This window comes from Sminthopsis crassicaudata, chromosome 4, assembly GCF_048593235.1.
Source record: "Sminthopsis crassicaudata isolate SCR6 chromosome 4, ASM4859323v1, whole genome shotgun sequence".
NCBI lineage: Eukaryota > Metazoa > Chordata > Mammalia > Dasyuromorphia > Dasyuridae > Sminthopsis > Sminthopsis crassicaudata.
In genome coordinates this window covers 427797516-427807838 of record NC_133620.1, presented here as the reverse complement: position 1 = coordinate 427807838, position 10323 = coordinate 427797516, and the positions used below count along the sequence as shown (strand labels likewise).

General features: G+C 37.5%; 1 long non-coding RNA gene across 1 annotated transcript; it reads right to left on the bottom strand.

Moving 5' to 3' along the window:
* Positions 1 to 339: 339 nt before the first annotated feature.
* LOC141541413 (uncharacterized) lies at positions 340 to 3460 on the bottom strand. The gene is made up of 3 exons (XR_012481786.1): positions 3382 to 3460; positions 2883 to 2950; positions 340 to 523 (listed from the first exon to the last, which is right to left on the bottom strand). It is a non-coding gene; the product is annotated as an uncharacterized LOC141541413 (long non-coding RNA).
* Positions 3461 to 10323: the final 6863 nt, after the last annotated feature.

The following is a 10323-nucleotide window of genomic DNA, read 5'->3' as shown; positions in this document are numbered from 1 at the left end:
CTAATAGAAAAAATTATATTAGAGTGACAGAGAAATACTTCTTTTATATATTGCAATTTTGTACATTCCTCTTAGGCCATAAAAGTTAAAGGAAAATAGAACCACAATCTCATATTTCCTTCAGTATCGTAAAAGTTGAACAAATTTCATTTAACAGAGTCATAATCTCTTATGTCCACTAAGGAAACTTGACTAGTTTACTTAAAGAGTTTGCTGAGGTTTTAAGGAAACAAACCTCAGCAAACTCTTTAAGTAAACTAATCAAGTTACAGATTAACTGACATTTAGAGAATTCACATATAGACTTATTGAGGAAGAGAATGTATAAGATACCGAGGAGTTGGGGGGTGGGGCAAGTGCACTGTTATTCCCAAGACTCTTGGGTCCCAAATCCTGGGCTATCTCCAACAAGGCTTGAGGGAAGGTGGTGGTCAAGGTGATTATACTCATCTGGCACAAGCCATCTCTTTCTTGTCTCTTCCTTAGAGTGCCTTGCTGCTTCAACTAGGCTAGTTTACAAGCCCTGTAAGAGAGAAAAACAATGCAAATTTGTATTATACCTTAAAATTTTATTTTGTATCAAGCAATGTATGACTGGGCCCCCCAGGGAGAATAAGAAAAGGAGAATGAGAAAGAAAAGGAAGAGGAGAAGGAGGAGGAATAGGAAAAGGAGAAGGGGAAAGAGAAAGAGAAGAGGAAGGGGTAAGGGAAGGAGAAGCAAGATGAGGAAGAAGAGAAATGGGAGGAAGAGGAGAAAGAGGAGAAGAGACATATATTTATGTATATCTGTAGATATATAGGTATATATGTGTTTATACATGTATATATGTACATAAATACAAATTTGCATGGATGGCTATTCCATATATCCATATATGTATGGATACATATATGTATACATATATCCCCTATCAACTTTCATAATATTAGGAGTCTTCTCATATTAATAGAACTCATGTTCCAGGACCCTTCAAAAGATGCTGAGCTCGTACATAGTCTGGATATAATTCATTACTAAGTTTTTCCAAGAATGGATAATAAAATTCCATCTTGAGCACAGGTAACAATGTGAATAAGAGTACAAGACTTTACTTACTAGATTTTATTTCAAAGAAGCCCATGAAGAAAAACAGAAAATACATTAAATTCTCAAATAGCTCATCAGTTTCCTCTAGGGGGGAAATTAACATGTAGTTGCTATGGGAACAACTCTGTGATACCAAAAGGAGTTCCTTTCTCCCACAAAGCCTCCCAAAGTTCATGGGATCATTCTTTGTTTTAGACTTTGCTAGTAGTTAAAAATATTTTGGGGGATGCAAAACAGTCAGTCCCCTTCCCATTGGACATATTAGATTGTAGCTTGGACCTTAAACATTAGAGTATCTCATAGGCTTTACTCTCTAAGTAGCATGATGTATAGGAACTATTTGTACTTTGCTTTCCCCAAGAACCATGTTAAATCAGGAAATCATCTACTCTTTCTATGAGATCTGATCCGTGAATTCTAAAATTTAGGAATTCTCAGATTTGTATTACCTAAAAGGCTGATGCTGCCCTGAAATCTCCCTTTTCTAGGCAGCCAAGTAGTTTCTAGGATTCTACTACCTAGGGAATTTGACTCCTCCCGCCTCTTCTCCACACATAAAATGAGGTTCACAAATAATGTTCTTGAACTGCTCTTTTAAGATGAACAAAAATCTGTGTACATTCTGCCGTGCACTTCTGCTCCAAATCACTATTGACTGTTCATAGGGAAAGGAAAATGGACATAGGAACCAGTTACTTCCTACAACATAAATCTACATGCAGGATGTCTTTTTAAAGTTGAAGACATGATATGTAGGTGGGGGAGGGATCTGTGTGGAGCAGGGGTGTATGTGTGTTGTGTGTGTGTGTGTGTGTGTGTGTGTGTGTGTGTATGTCTATTACATATATCTATGCTTAACTATAGCCTGCTTGGAGGAGGTGGTGGTAGTGGGGAATGAAAGGGGAAAAAAAGAAGAAAGTAAAAAAAGTGCACAGCAGAGAACAAAAGAACAACCTACAAGGAAGTAAAGAAAAGATGGACACTACAAATATAATTTCATTTATTATTATATATCCTTTCTTGAACTGAAAATTTGTTGTTGTATATTTAGAACACATGATAATATTCTGTTTTGTGTGATTTTGTTAATCTTTTCTGTCTTTTTTCTATTTTTTTTTTTTTGAGGCTGGGGTTAAATGACTTGCCTAGGGTCACACAGCTAGGACATGTTAAGTGTCTGAGATCACATTTGAACTCGGGTCTTTTTTTTTTTTTCTATTTTTTTTTAAATAGGAAAAAATGTTTAAAGAAAAAAAATAAAATTTAAGATAATGGGTCTTTTTACATATTTTAAGTATTCTCTGGTCCCTTAATCTAGAGCTATGCTGGTATATCTGCCACCCAGAGTTCTGGAGGTACCCCAAGGAGTTGGGAGAGTGATCCTTTCTTAGTGCTAACAATTTGAGCCCCCATCAGTTGTGTTCCCAACTATTAGCTGTCAGTGACTGACTAGTACCTCACTTCCATTTAACCACTTAACATCAATTAGCTTCTATAAAGAGATACTAACTTCAAAGATACAGCAAGAACAAAAGTACAAATATTTTCCCTGATACCTTGGAGGCAGGTACATTGTCACCTTTCCCAGATCAGTCTCAAGGGAGGGTGGGATTATATTTAGTTTAATTCCTTTAACACATTGGCCCCCCCAGGTTAATATCCAAATACAACCCCACTGCCAGATGAGTTCTTTTCTCAGCAATCAACGGTCAGGGTTGTGAAGGTCAGTGCTATGGTCTACAAACTACTGAGAGAATTGATGCTAGATTTGCTATGAGACCCAGATTCTAGGTACCTGAAGTCCTGAAGACTCTCTCTCTTGACCTTTCAAAATTCATAAGGTTGAAGTCTTCAATTCCTTCACTTAAAATTTAAAAAAAAAAAAAAAAAAAATGGAGAGGTTTAGGACTAAGGCCTGTTTCAAAGAGCCCCACCTCAGTTTCCAAGGAGTGAAGGCTCAAGTCTTCTTTCCTTATGGTATTCTTTTTCACTGTCAGTGAAGGAATAGAACTGAGTGGGAAAAAAGGTGAGAAAAACACAAAGAGAAAAGGCTGAAGATGCTGGTCACTAGAGTTTGTGAAGGGACTCCTACTTCCAGCTACTCAATGGATCAAAGAAATGTCCATTATCTCATTAGTACCCACACCTTCTCAAGGATATTCCACTTTCACTACCAAATAACCATAGGCTGGATAAAGTGGGCCAGTACAACTTGAAGTAGGTGTTACCACTAATATTTATGCTAAGAATAAAGCACATGTGGTCCAGGCTTCATACACATCTTTGGAAAATACCTGAATCCATCAGCCCCTGTCTCTCTCCCTTCCTCTCTTCCTTCTAGCACAGCAAGATACTCTGTATCTTCAGTCTTCATTGTCAATGTTGCATAGGAAACTATGAGTCCAGCTAGTTTGTTACAGATGGTTTTAGAACTTTGAGGCCCAGGATATTGGGTCAACCTCTTTCTGGGTACATATCTGTTTCCCAATGTTGTTCTGGCCAATTTCAGCTTTTGGTAAACCAAAAGGGCACTCCAAGTGCACTCAGAGTTTTGATGAAACCCCAGATCTTTAATAGTTCTTCAAGAGAACATTATTGGGATAAAGTCTGAATTTTATAGCCTGAACTGCTCCCAGAGCTCTGCCCCATTGATTTTTTGATGTAATTGGGTTTTTCTGTTTTTTCAAATGGGTCTTTATAATCCCACATCCTGGGTAGAAGCCCTAAGTAGAATTCTTAACTGAATTCTTTGCTTTGACAAAACCATCTAACTCCACTGTTACAGTATCCAATCAGAAAGCCAAGATGATGGCAAGAGCTTTATGCCTCTATTAGCAGCATAATAAAATCTTTGCCCCTGGATTTAGAGGCCTATCTGTGTCTACAAATTCTTTTGAGACACACTGAGAACCAGCCCATAACCCCCAACATACTTTTGGGGTCTAATACCCCCAAACTCTAACATGCCTAATTTGTTCCTAGTTAATTCAGATAAATCCCATCCTATTTGTGCTCTATTGTTGCTATCTCTGAAGTGGTCTGAAGAAGTCTAGAGACTCATTTGGCCTTCCAGAGGAGCCTCTCTATTGGCTAATTAATGCATCTCCCAGCATCTTGTTCTGAATTTGTTTCATTGAGAACTGATTGAATTAAAGCAGCCTTTTTAATAGATCTCAGTATCCCATTTTCAAGGAGATATCTAGGGCTATACAAGGTCAAGTTTTGTCCCTTCAGACCATTTTCTCTGTTCCAATACTTTGGTCTTTAATTTTGCATCTGTTAATGATGCAATAATAATGAGAATATTCTTGCTATGTAAGTGAGAGAATGTTTGCTTATTAAAGTGAAACCTTATAATTTAGACAATCAGATCTCAGTCAGCTGAGTCAATCTAACTTTATCCATATTCTCTATATCCACTTTTGCTTTCATTATCATCCTCTGGAGCAGGCCCAGTTCCTGATCACATTCCTATTTACTATGATTATTCTCCTTTCTGCAAACAATCTCTTTCAACTTTTCATTGGGTTGGAAGGAGTTGGAATTATATCCTTCATGCTTATTGGATGATGGTTCGGAAGAACTGACGCAAACACTGCTGCCCTACAAGCTTAAAATCAAAATCACATTGTAGTCTCATACTAGAATTTCCCTCTATACTTGGGACCTTCTTATCCTGGAACATCTCCTATCCCTGGAGTCTCTTTACCATGGATATCCCTCTGCAAGACTTATTCCCCTTCTTCCACTGGTAAATTCCTTCTGGGAACTCCATTTTATGAAAAGACTCAGGTGAGCCACCTTAATTCCCCTCTTGGCCCTGTTCCAGACTTTCTGGACATTAACATACCCCATACCAAGTACCTTCATTCCCTACTCTCCCCCCAAATTTTTCAACTTCCTTTTGTATGTTGTCTTTACCTATTGAAATGTAAGCTCTTTGAGGGCAGGAAGTATCTTTCTTTTTACTTGTATATGTATTCTCAATAGTTAGGACTTGCTTAGAACATACTTAGCACTTAATAAAGGCTTGTTTCTTTCCTTTCTTCCTTTCCACTCATAAGAGAAAGTCAGAGGTGTTCTCTCTATACATTGAAAACCCTGATGTGGCCACAAAATGGATTCCAGCATCTGAAATCAATCAATCATCAAGAACAGTTATTCCTTCCATTTCGCAGGGTTTAAAGATGCAGCGCCCCCTCAATCTGGAAAATCTGTATTAAAAAATTTGACCTTCTTTTTGTACCAGAAAAAAGTCAGAATTTATTATTTTCTTTTATGGAGTGTTGTACCTCATTGTAAAAATTGGGCTGTTATTTATACAATACTATACATATATTTTATGCATTTCTGAGTTTCTAAACTTTTTCTGTGTCATCTGCTGGCCTTTAAATATCATCTACACCTTCTGTAAAACTCCCCAAATTCTCCCCAAATAACATTTAATTTCATATGCCAACATGTGATATATTGAAATAGAGAAGGAAAAGTCTCGCTGTGGAAGGGATAGCTGTATGAATTAAGCATCCACTATGTACAAAACACTGGATAAAAATACAATGAATGAATAATCTCTACTCCCAAGAAACTTACATTCTAAGGCCAAAGATAAAATGTACATATATGTGTGTGTGTGTGTGTACATTTATATTTATGTATGTATATACACACTTATATACATATGTAGCAAATCCAGAAGAAAGGTAATGATAATAAATGCAAATAAATACAATTCTTTAGTACAAAATAGCTAGGGAAGGAGGAAGGGCACTGGCAGCTGGGAGGAAGGCTTCCTCTAGAAGGTGCTTGAAAAGCCACATGAAGGAACAAAGGGATACTATGGGGCAAAGGGGAGGAGAGAATGAATTCTGAGTCCTGAACCGTTGGTGCATTCATTTAAATGAGTGTATGAGATTAAAAAAAAAAAAAAAAAAAAGATCCTCAGTGATCTCAAATGTTTCTTTACATTTATCCCCCAGCATTTCTGTATTTCTTTTAAGACTGACATAGTCAGAACTTGGATTCCTCTCCTAGTAGGTAGAGACTGAAAATAAACATACTTTTACACATTGAATTAAATGACAGCTTGTCCTTTGGTACTAACCCTCGCCAAGGTTTCAACTTGGACAAAAGCTTGTGAGGAGGCCATTGGCATTGGGTTCCTGGCTACTGAGGTGAAAAGTATTAAAAAGTTGGCTACTGAGACAAAAAGTATTAATTCTGTGGATTACTGGCTCCTAAAAGGATGGCCTTCTCCTCAGTGGACTCTGTTACCCTAAATCACTCCTGCTGACTGTGAGAACATCAAACTCATTCACTAAATTTGGTACAGGACTGGTCAGTTTAGTAATGGATGTCCCTGTACCCCACTTTCCAATGATCCTTTTGGGGACTTGAAAATGTTAAAGTTCCTGGCAGTTCTCAAAGTCTAGTAATAGCAGTGTATATATATGTCTTCTGGGACAAGTCATCCTATAGTCTTCTGTGTCACTGGAACAAGCTGCATCTTTAAAACTAGCAGATTTCATCTCTCTCTCTCTTTCCAGCAGCTCCAGAGAATAAAGGCCTCAGCCACCTGTACCATGAGTGTCATGACCTGGGCTGCTTGGGGAAAAAGATGATCTCCCTTCCCATTTTTAGGTTTTGTGACCTTGAGAAATGTCTCCTACACACTTCAAGTATTGCCTGACTCAGATTAAAGTATAATTGGGAAATATTTAATAATATAAATTAAAATACAGTAAGTCATAGATAACTTTACATTTTAAAACGAAGTCAGTGTGTTGCCTGCAGAGATCATCATTCATGGTTTCTTGGCCCTGTTTCTATTTGACACAAGTGACACAAAATAGACAGGACCAGCCTAGGAGTCAGCTTAGATTCAAAGTCCCAACTTTGACCTTGCTGTTATCTCTATTATTTTACAATGCCCTGAGAAGTTCTCTAAGATAATAAATTGCAAATGAAGTGTTAATCTGTATCATAGATAGGAGTTTCAATAGTGTGTGTTCTCCATACGGATAAAATCATAGCTTCAAGCCAGGCCCCTTCACCCAAAACAAAAGCTGTAAACGCCTAAGATAGAGATTTACAATGATTGCTGAGGGCAGCAAGGTGGTACAGGGGCTAGAGCCCTGGGCCTGAAGTCAGGAAGGCCGGTCTTCCTGAATTCAAATCCAGCCTCAGAAACTTACTAGTAATGTGAGCCTGGGAAAATCATTTCATCCAATTTGCCTCAGTTTCCTCATCTGTAAAATGAGCTGGAGAAGAAAATGGCAAACCACTCTAGTATCTTTGCCAAGAAAATCCCACATGGGGTCACAAAGAATCAGACATGGCTGAACAACAGTACTTACTGCTGAATCCTAGCCTTCCACGGTCCTGAGCTTTTTACTTCTTTTTTTTTCAACACCTCCCCATTCTGCCTCCTCCAGGGAACTGAAAGACTAATAAACACCACCAGCTTGCTTTCACTATGTCCAACATTCTTTCCACCCCACCATGGCTGCAGCAGTTAGAAGGACTAGCTTTATTCCTGGGTTGTCTCTCTCTGACCCGGCCAGTTGGCTAGAAGCTATTGCACATTCTCCCTGTTTCAAAGCCCAGTAGCTTCAATTCTAATTGGCTAACGTCTGGCACTAGCACCTCGAGCAGTTCTGCAGAAACCAGTGTCCTTGGACAGGAGCCTTTCGGCATTACAACTCAGCCCTCCACTAGACAAGTCCTTTCTATGTGAAAGCCAATATAATCCCCATCAGCCTCAACATTAACTTCCTAATTCTAGTCTGAAGGAAGGATCTAATGCTCAACTCATTTCCAGAACAGAAACTTCAGCTTAAAAAAAAAAAAAAAAAAAAAAAAAGATACTTGTACTTCCAGTAAACTAAGGATTAAAGGACAAAGATACTGAAATATAAAGGGAAAGGCCTTTCAGATGAAAAAAAAAAAAAATTCTACACTTGGGAAGGGTCTGAGGCCTGAACAACCCAGTTGCTGAGGATGAGACCAAATAGACAATGAACTTACTCCAAGAGACAGACAGCTTCAATGCTGTCTGATCTGCTACAACTCTGATATAGGCAGTTCCCAAAAAACATTGTGATATGAAAAAATCACACAATAAAAACCAGAGGGCTTATGGGGGAAATGAAATTAGGGTCACAGCACTCAAAAACTCTATCAGTGACTATTAAAAAAAATAGGAATTTCATTAAAATAATAGTACAGTTTTATACAGATTAAATAATTGAGAAAGTCAATCTGTATTCTGGTTCCCATGGAGCTGGCAAAATCTTATAATTTGCATCTCCAGGTCTGGGAGAGATGAAGCCGTTGGAGGTTCAAAGGGAATTTCAGGATTGTCACCATTTACCTGAGTCAGCAAGTCACATCTCTAGCTGGAAGAATTTAGCTGAGGTATCTAACTTTAATTCTATTGCTGTCTGATCAATTCTTGCTTTATCTGTTTACAGTTTGAGATATTGACCAACTCCCCTAGTATTTGCTGATCAGTTTATTATTTTACTTGACAAAGATTTTCCATTTGCACTGTGTAAATTTTTACCTTCTTTTTTGTTTTCTTGTAAAAATTTCAGTTGTAACTGATATGGTTTAGGCACTGAAGATTGGATTGAAGAGAGTAATTCCTGGTTCCAAATGATGTGTTTGGGGTTTAACACCAAATGATGAATTTGAGGTTCAGACATTGAATTCTGGGGTTCAGTCATCTGAAGAATTCACAATGGCTGTTGTCTTTGACAAAAGTTAGGTGTTAGTGACAAAGTGAAGAGATACAATAGATACCAGAAGTGGTAAATATGAAATAGAGTTGGGAGAGCATATAATTAGCAAGAAAAAGTGTTTTTAACAATTAATGATGAAAAAGACAAGTTCCCTAGTGGAACTCACAGTAAACTGGAACATCCCTTGAGATTGGAGTATGCCCTTAGCTGTCAGGCTAAATAGCAAAAGAGATTTAACACCCTGGAAGAGTTAGTTAGCTATGATAAGGAGAAAGACACCATGGGGTATGGTGGGGAGAGGGGAAGACACTCCTTGGCAAAGTGTGGTAAGCAATTGATCCAAAAGGAGTTTAGCAAAGATGGCATGAGCCATGGACAGATTTATAGGGGAAATTTAACCTCAGGGATTTGATATAATTCGGATTTCTGACTGGACATAGCAAGATAGGGCTATAAGGTTAAACTGATTCTCCTCAGTGACCTTTTCCTGCCTGCCCCTGGAAGCAAACTACAACAATGTCTTCTCTGCCAACCAAACCCAGATATTCAGGATCTTATCAGTAACCATTCTATTTTTCCCTATTTAAATTTTTTGGAAATGTACTCTTGATGCATTGGTATTTGTGTACCAAGGGCTTATATGCTGAAGTATATAATAAAATTGTTATTAAGATCTATTCATGTCAGATTTTTCTTGTGAAGCAAGATAATTATATAAATATGTATGCCTATATTTAATTTACATATATTTTTACTATATTTAACATATATTGGATTACTTGCCATCTAGGCTAGGGAGTTAAAGGGAAGGGGGAGGAAAATTGGAAACAAGGTTTTATAAGAGTTAATGTTGGAAAAAATATCTTTGCATATGTTTTGAAAATAAAAGCTTCAATTAAAAAAAAAATCTATTCATGTTGATAAGTATTATTAGCAGCAAACTCTATCAATAAATCCGTAAATAGCTTTATACCAGAACTCACGGTTGGAGAGAGTAGGGTAAAGTAGGGAGGTAGGGAGTTGCTTTCTTCTCTCCACAGCTTCTCCTGCACCAGAAAATATGTGTTTTTCTTTGAAAAAGACCCAAAGTTTGCTTGTAGAGGTGGGTACTGAAGAGTTGCAGCTTGTAAAATGGTAATTGTTCTGTGTCCTCAGTGTTTCTTGAGGAAGAAATAGCACATAATCAAATTCAAAATTTGTATCATGCTTAAATTGTTTCCTAAAATACCAGTTGTATTGAAAAAACTTTGTGTTTTGAAAACAAGTATTATAGCAGAACTGCCTGCATCCTTGGCCTCAGCCATTCAACTAAAAGAATTTTTAAAATCTGAGACCTATAACTCAGCTGATCATCATAAGTAAAACTGTAGTCCAGTAATGAGAAAGTTACCTTTTCTCTTAACCATGAAGAAAGGCAGAAGAGGAAAAAATAGATCTTTTGTATCTCCAGCCTAAAAGTATAAAGGCTCAGATCTCTAGCTGTAAGGAGGTAAT